This window comes from Cornus florida, unplaced genomic scaffold (genome assembly GCF_030987335.1).
Source record: "Cornus florida cultivar Cherokee Brave unplaced genomic scaffold, ASM3098733v1 CherokeeBrave_3.0.0_Hap2_Chr02, whole genome shotgun sequence".
Classification (NCBI taxonomy): Eukaryota; Viridiplantae; Streptophyta; class Magnoliopsida; order Cornales; family Cornaceae; genus Cornus; species Cornus florida.
In genome coordinates this window covers 83,423,609-83,431,193 of record NW_026775572.1, presented here as the reverse complement: position 1 = coordinate 83,431,193, position 7,585 = coordinate 83,423,609, and positions in this window count along the sequence as shown.

The following is a 7,585-nucleotide window of genomic DNA, read 5'->3' as shown; positions in this document are numbered from 1 at the left end:
CTTGTAATTCTTGTTATTGGCGAATTGATGTTGTTAAGTACATTGATATTGATATGTGTTGTTAAAGAATCATTTAAGTTAGCTTAAGATGATCCCTTAGAACACCTTGAACATAGACGTTAAGTGGAATGCTCCCTTATATTTGTCTATATTGATCTTGCAAAGATATTGAAACTTTAGTGTATATGCATATGCTTCTTCCTACGAGTAACTTGATTACTCACCCTAGTGGTTTGGGTTGTTTTTCAGGTAAAGAGACTATGTTCTTGGATGCTCATCATCCTTAGAGGCTTATGAGCTATTTGAAGCAAGTGTTTAGCATGCCTTTCTTTTGATGTCACATTTTGTATACCATGGGTGTATGGTACTTTAGAAGCTTATGTAGCTTTCTTGACATGTAATGATACTTAAGTATTTACATTTGACATTATAAGTATATATGTAAAGAGGCCAAGGGCCAAGTATGTTCACTTTTGTAGTTGTACTCTCTTGACATCAAAACTTTTGCTTCAAAATGAATTTGAACTAATTTTGGAGGTTTGACATATGAAAATCTTGTAAATGATATGTATACGGCCATGGGCCATTATTTTACATTCAAATATTAATATCAAAGTTGTTGGCATATCCACACACTTGAATTGCAATGAAAAATCAGTTTTCAACATTTATTTTGAACCAATTCATCAGGGGATTCAAAGTATAGGTTGAACCTTAGCACCTTGGACTCATAACAGGTTTTCCTATAGCATTTCGAGGTGTTTCGGTCAACCCAAACTCTATTTCGGTCGACCGATGGCAATTGGAATTGTTTATGCGTAGTAATTCATCATTCTAGTAGCCAATTCTACTGTTCAAGGCCTATTTCGGTCGACCGAACCATTATTTCGGTCTACCGAAATAACCAACACTTAAATTCACATTTTTAGCAAGATTTTTGGTCATTTTGGTCTTCCAAAACTCCATTTCGGTTGACTTAAATAGCTTTCATATTCCAGCTCCTTCAGTTCAATTTCAGCACTGCTGTTCCGACTTTGAATGGCCATATCTCCTTCATTTCTTATCCAAATGGGGTTATTCTTGAGCCTAAGCTCAAGGATTTTGAGTCAGATTTCCAATGGTACCTATTCCATTCTCAGATTCCAAACGCCGGGAAAGTTATACATGTTTTAGTGAGATAGAGTCAGTTTTCACTTAAACCGGGAAAGGGCAAATTGTGGGATTCTTAGCCAATGTTCTTAGAACCTCTTGGAATGTCTTAAAATGATTAGATTAGGTTGTATTCACCTTATTTGACTTGTTTAGAGTCAATTTTCTCCTTTTAATTGTGAATTGACCATTTTGCCCTTTATTGACGAATTTTGCCTGTTTTAACTCTAGTTTCCTCTTTCGCTCATTTTAACTTCCGTGACCTCATGGAATGTCACATTGATGTCTTAGAGATGGTTTTATCTCAAGGGACTATGGTTTCATCTTTTGCTTCCGCTTTTCGGATCCATTATCGGGTCAACTCTCAAGTCATCACTCACGCACCAGGTTGAAAAACTTGGGCCGTCACAAGTGGTATCAGAGCTCCTAGGTTTGAACACCTTAGGACATTGGGTTTTGGGTGCATATCATGCTTTTATTGATCTACCTGGATTTATGCGCATGCTTTTGATAACATGTTTTAGCTTTATAACATGTTTATGTGTTTCTTGATTACACGTTTGGTAATATGACAGGTCTTTGTGCTTATATGCCTATGTGATTAAGAGCATCTTTGTTTAACATGTATGCTTATTTGCTTAAGTGCTTAACTGTTTACACAGCTTTCTTTGATTTCTTTAGCATGACTGTATGTTGCATACCTTATCTTGCTTGGTGTTTAGTGCATTCAGAGTGTGAGTTGCACTCGGTCATAATAACTTGTGTTATTGTTGACCTTCCTTCTATTGCACGTTGAGCGCCATGGTCCTCACACGTGGAGAGTCCTCACGTCAGGGCACTGAGGAGTAGGTGGCTGACATTGAGTTCACGAGGTGTCCGGAGAGGCCCAGGATTCCAGTTTGTGGCGTGGATGCTGATTCACCAAGGGCACCGACTTACGAAGAACGGGTTGCTCAGGGAATCAATCAGGGAATCACTGAATCCTTACAGGAGTTGATACGCAGGTAGGTGGCAGGGATACAGTTACCGACACCAGCACCGATGGTCAATGAGGCACTAGAGTAGTTTATGCAACTACAGAGGGTCAAGATTGATCCATTTGTGGGAAGTTCAAATCCGCTAGTCTCAGAAGCTTGGTTGGACCTTATGGTTCACAAGTTAGACAGTATGGCAGTACCCACGGACAGGTTGAGGATTTTCTTAACTGATTCTTTGTTCATATGGGATACAGATATTTGGTGGAGGTCTATGACCAATGTCCATAATGTTGAGTTGATGACTTGGAACGAGTTCAGAGATTTGTTCTTCGAGCGCTTCTTTCTTAGGGCTCTGAGGCGGGAGATGAGGACACAGTTCGCAGGTCTTTATCAGGGCACTATGAGTGTCATTGAGTATGAGACGCGATTTACTTCTCTCTCTCATTATGCCGAGGATATGGTAGCAATAGACGAGGATCGGGCAATGAAGTTTCAGAATAGGCTACATCTTGACATTAGGCCACGGGTCTCAATTCTTGATTCGAGGACTTACATAGAAGTGGTCTAGAGTGCTATGCTAGCTAAAGCAGAGGAACATGATCAGTTACGGATCAAGGGTTCACACAAGTAGCCTCGTGGAGATAATCCATCATCTTCTGGGAGTCTGTGGAAGAAGTCTAGGGCAGGGAACAATACTCACTCACAGGGGGCATCACAATAGAATCATTCTGCACCCACAGTTCTTGTATCTTCGGGATCAGCCCAGGGAGTGGTTTGTAACTGTGGCCAGCAGCCGGGGCACATCAAGCCTCACTGCCCACAGCTTCGGGCATAAGCCAGTCAGACTTCAGTTTTTATAAAAACGGGGCAAGGAGCATGCTTCTATTGCAAGCGGCCAGGTCATCTCAAGAAGGATTGTCCAAGGTTATTGAATAAGTCACGTGGCGGCACAGATTCACAGATGGTACCGGCACAGTCTGCAGTAGTTTAGTTTGGTTTCAGAGTTCCTCAGGCACCACTGGCAGTGGAGCCAGTTGGCACTTATCCAGCCAGGGGTTCTACACTTATTGCTTCTACACATCAGTCAGGCTATCAGGCAGTTCACAATAGGGCTCAGGGACCCAAGGACAAGCCTACGCTCTTCTACAGGTGGATGCTTCCACCAGCACCTCTTTAGTTCGAGGTATCTTTCCAGTTTTCAGTTCTTGGGCACGAGTTCTTGTTGACATGGGTGCATCGCATTCTTTCATTTCTGCATCATTTGCACATTCATTGGGTCTGGAGGTCACACTTCGAGATAGTTTTCTTTGGGTTGACACACTAGTTGGGGGTCCAGTGTCTTTGGATCATGTTTGTCGGGGTTGTGCTATTGAGATAGCTAGGCGGACCTTAGAGTTTGATTTCGTTGTTCTCGACATGACAGGCTTTGACGTCATTCTTCCTGGCTACGATTGATTGCTTCCGCAGAAGAGTGTCCGTTTGCACTCCACGGGAGATTGTTTCCATTTTGTGGGAGATCGGAGTGGTTCCTTCCCAGCGATGGTTTTCAGTATTGGTGACTGGAGTCGCCTGAGATCCTACTTGGCTAGTTTGCTAGTTAACGAGGATAGTAGTTTGGGCCGTGTTTTTCCGGCAGTTGTTGAGGATTTTGTTGATGTCTTTCCAGAGGAACTGACAGAGTTACCTCCTTTAAGGGAAGTTGTTTTTGCCATTGATGTCATTCCTGGTACAATGCCCATCTCTATGGCACCATATGGTATGGAACCGGCAGAGCTTGATGAGCTGAAAAGTCAGTTGGATGATTTGAAAACTAAGGGCTTTATTCGTCCTAGTGCTTCACCATGTGGAGCACCGGTTCTTTTTGCGAAGAAGAAGGATGGGTCTTTGAGACTTTGCATCGATTATCACAAGTTGAATCATGCTACGATCAAAAACAGATATCCTTTACCTAGGATTGATGACTTATTTGATCAGTTGACAGGAGCAACATGCTTTTCGAAGATTGATTTGAGGTCAGGTTACTATCATTTAAGGGTTAAGGATGAAGATATATCCAAGACCGCTTTTCACACACGGTATGGCCATTATGAGTTTCTGGTGATGCCATTTGTATTTTTCTTGCACACTTCATCTAGTGGAAGGATTACTAGTTCATAAGCTTCAGCCGAGTTACAAATATTAGCTATTTGAATACTTTGCTTTACAAAGTGTTGAAAAAAATAAGAAAATTTGGCAGTTAAATATTCATAAACTTGATCAGAAAAGAAAGTTGGTTTATTTTTTCAAATATATAGCCAAAATTATTGAAAGCTAATGTCTTCTTAGAAGATACTGAGCAATTGAGTTAGTGAATAACTTTAATTTATAATATTATTAGGATGATATATGACTAAAAAGCCCTGTTTGAACACAAAAGCTAGTGACTCAAATTTGTATTCCAAACAAGATAAAAGAATGCTGGTATTAGTTTTCTCTCATTATCTTTATTTTCTCTTGAAAATGTTTTTTTTCCCGAAACTTGACTTAAAATTAGAGCCTTTAATTTATTCTAGAGTATTTGAGGATTCCGAGATGATATGATTTCAGGGTAAAATGACCCAACATGAATTACTATCGAGCAATATCAAGGAGAGCCTATAGTAATCTAGCAAGGAAAAGCAGATGAGTTTATAGAAATATTAGGTACCATTTTAAGTTTTGACATTTTTCATTTTTAGCATTGGGTTGCTCCTTGCAAAACTGAAATGTTGACATCCTTTCCTTGTTGCAATATTTGAGATAAAAGGAGATTTTGGCAACACAATGACAAATCATCACTTGCATTGAGACCATTTGCAATTTATTTATTTATTTTTATTTTTTTGCCATTATTTTTCAACACTTGAGAATTGAGGGACCAAAAAAATAATTTCTTTTTAAACTGGCTGACATTTGATAGCTTACAGCTTTCTCTGGCCCATCACACAATTTTGGTATTTATCTGCTACGACTTGCCTTTTCCTATGGTCCCCTCTTTCCTTCTGGTTATTTATTTATTTATTTGATAGAATTGATGTAACCTTTTTTTCTTAATTCAAACTAAATTTATATTATTAATATAAATGTAATAAACTAAACTTCAGTATGATCAATCGAAGCCAATTCTTATCAAGTGAACTTAATACATACTTTAAAAAAATAAAAGAACTAGGAAAGTCAGATTGAAAACTATGAATTTGAGACAAGGACTGTAATGACCCAGTCTTTTTCCTCCTTTTCTTTTTTCGGCGATTTTCTTTTTTCGTCTTTTTTCTATTTTGTCTTTTTCCTATTTCGTCTTTTTCCCGTTTATCATTTTTCCTTACATAGCCTCACTTGTTGTGCTTGGATTTGATTCCGGTTTTGCATGCATTCATGATATTTGATTTCCATGACATTTGTATTTTTACTTTTGTAGAAAATACATTCTAGTTGCCTACTTTTTCATAAAGGGCATAAATACATACTTTAGTGTAATTATTCATTATTTTTGGGGTTTTAGTGTAATTACATAAAGTAATTATTTTTTGTCTTAGGGACCATTTTGTAATTTATTTTGGAAGATATTTTCAAAAAGAACCTTTTTGTAATTTTTGGAAAATGTGACAAGTGTCATATTCTCATGGTGCCACTTGTTGGCAATGGGGTAGAGTGACTTGGATGTGTTATCTTTTGACATTTAGATGGTGGAGATTCACCCACATGTTGGCCTAGGATTGGTGCACTTGTTGGCTTAGATGGTTGACATGTGTAGGCTTAGGATTAAGCCTAGGAAGGAGCCTTGGATATGTGACAAGTGTAGGCTTATGGTTTAGTCTTGCATTGTGTGTGTTTGAGAGGTAGTGTAAGAACACATAGTGAGTGGAGAATTTCTAGCCCTTCCACTCGCCATTTCACACTTTATCTTCTTCATTTTACTTGTTCTTCAAAAGCCTAGCATAGCCACCATTGGAGAAAAGCTTGGTTAATAGTTTTGACTTCATTTTTGGCCTCCTTCCATTAACCCTAGACTTAAAACCTTGGAACACAAAAGGTTCCCCTCACTCTCCGCTTCAATAACCCTAAACTTGTTTTACATTTGGAGCTTGGTTGTTTTGATTATAGAGATTCAATTCTCTATTGATGTAGGGCTGGTAGTATGCTTCTATTTTGAGTGTTTTAAGTCCTTTGGGGTTTAATATATATTGTATACATGCTTTTAATATGATAGTCTTGCATATTATAGGAAACATTTACTTATTGACTTAGGGTTTCTTGAATTAAGCATGTATAATTTGTATATACCATGTGTAGAAAGGTTGTATGATTTAGTAGTATTCTAAATTCTAGTGTTTTCACATGTGATAGTAATATAGAACTCTTGTAGAATTATAAATGCCATATGCAATTTCTATTGATTTAAATTGTTATCTTATGGTGGTGAAAATTCTGTATAGGTTGTACCTTAGCACCTTAGACTCATAACAGGTTTTCCAATAGCATTTCGAGGTGTTTTGATCGACCAAAACTCCATTTCGGTCGACCGATGGCAACTGGAATTGTTTATACACAGTAATTCATCATTCCAGTAGCCAATTCTACTGTTCATGGCATATTTCGGTCGACCAAACCTTTATTTTGGTCTACCAAAACAACCAGCACTTAAATTCATGTTTTCAGCAAGATTGTTGGTCATTTCGGTTGACCTAAATAGCTTTCATACTCCAGCTCCTTCAGTTCAGTTTTAGCACTGCTGTTCCGACTTTAAATGGCATGTCTCCTTCATTTCTTATCCAAATGGGGTTATTCTTAAGCCTAAACTCAAGGATTTTGAGTCAGATTTCCAATGCTACCTATTCCATTCTCAGATTCCAAATTCAGGGAAAGTTATACATGTTTTAGTGAGGTAGAGTCAGTTTTCACTTAAACGGGGAAAGGGCAAATTGTGGGATTCTTAGCCAATGTTCTTAGAACCTCTTGGAATGTCTTGAAATGATTAAATTAGGTTGTATTCACCTTGTTTGACTTGTTTAGAATCAAGTTTCTCCTTTTAATTGTGAATTGACCATTTTGCCCTTTATTGACAAATTTTATCCATTTTAACTCTAGTTTCCTCTTTTGCCGACTTTAACTTCCATGACCGCATGGAATGTCATATTGATGTCTTAGAGATGGTTTTTATCTCAAGGGACTATGTTTCATCTTTTGCTTCCACATTTCGGATCCGTTATCGGGTCAACTCTCGAGTTATCACTGACGCACCGGGTTGAAAAACTTAGGCCATCATAAGGACAGAAGGATTGGCATATGTATTATTTATTAACCCTCAAATATATATGTGGAGGGAAAATTCTCCCTCCAATGAAATTCGTCCACATCAACGCAATAAAGAATTACATTTTTTATCTTTCGATGGACTGTAAGAAGTCCAGTCTTAGTCAAGCCCAAGTAAAATCACTATC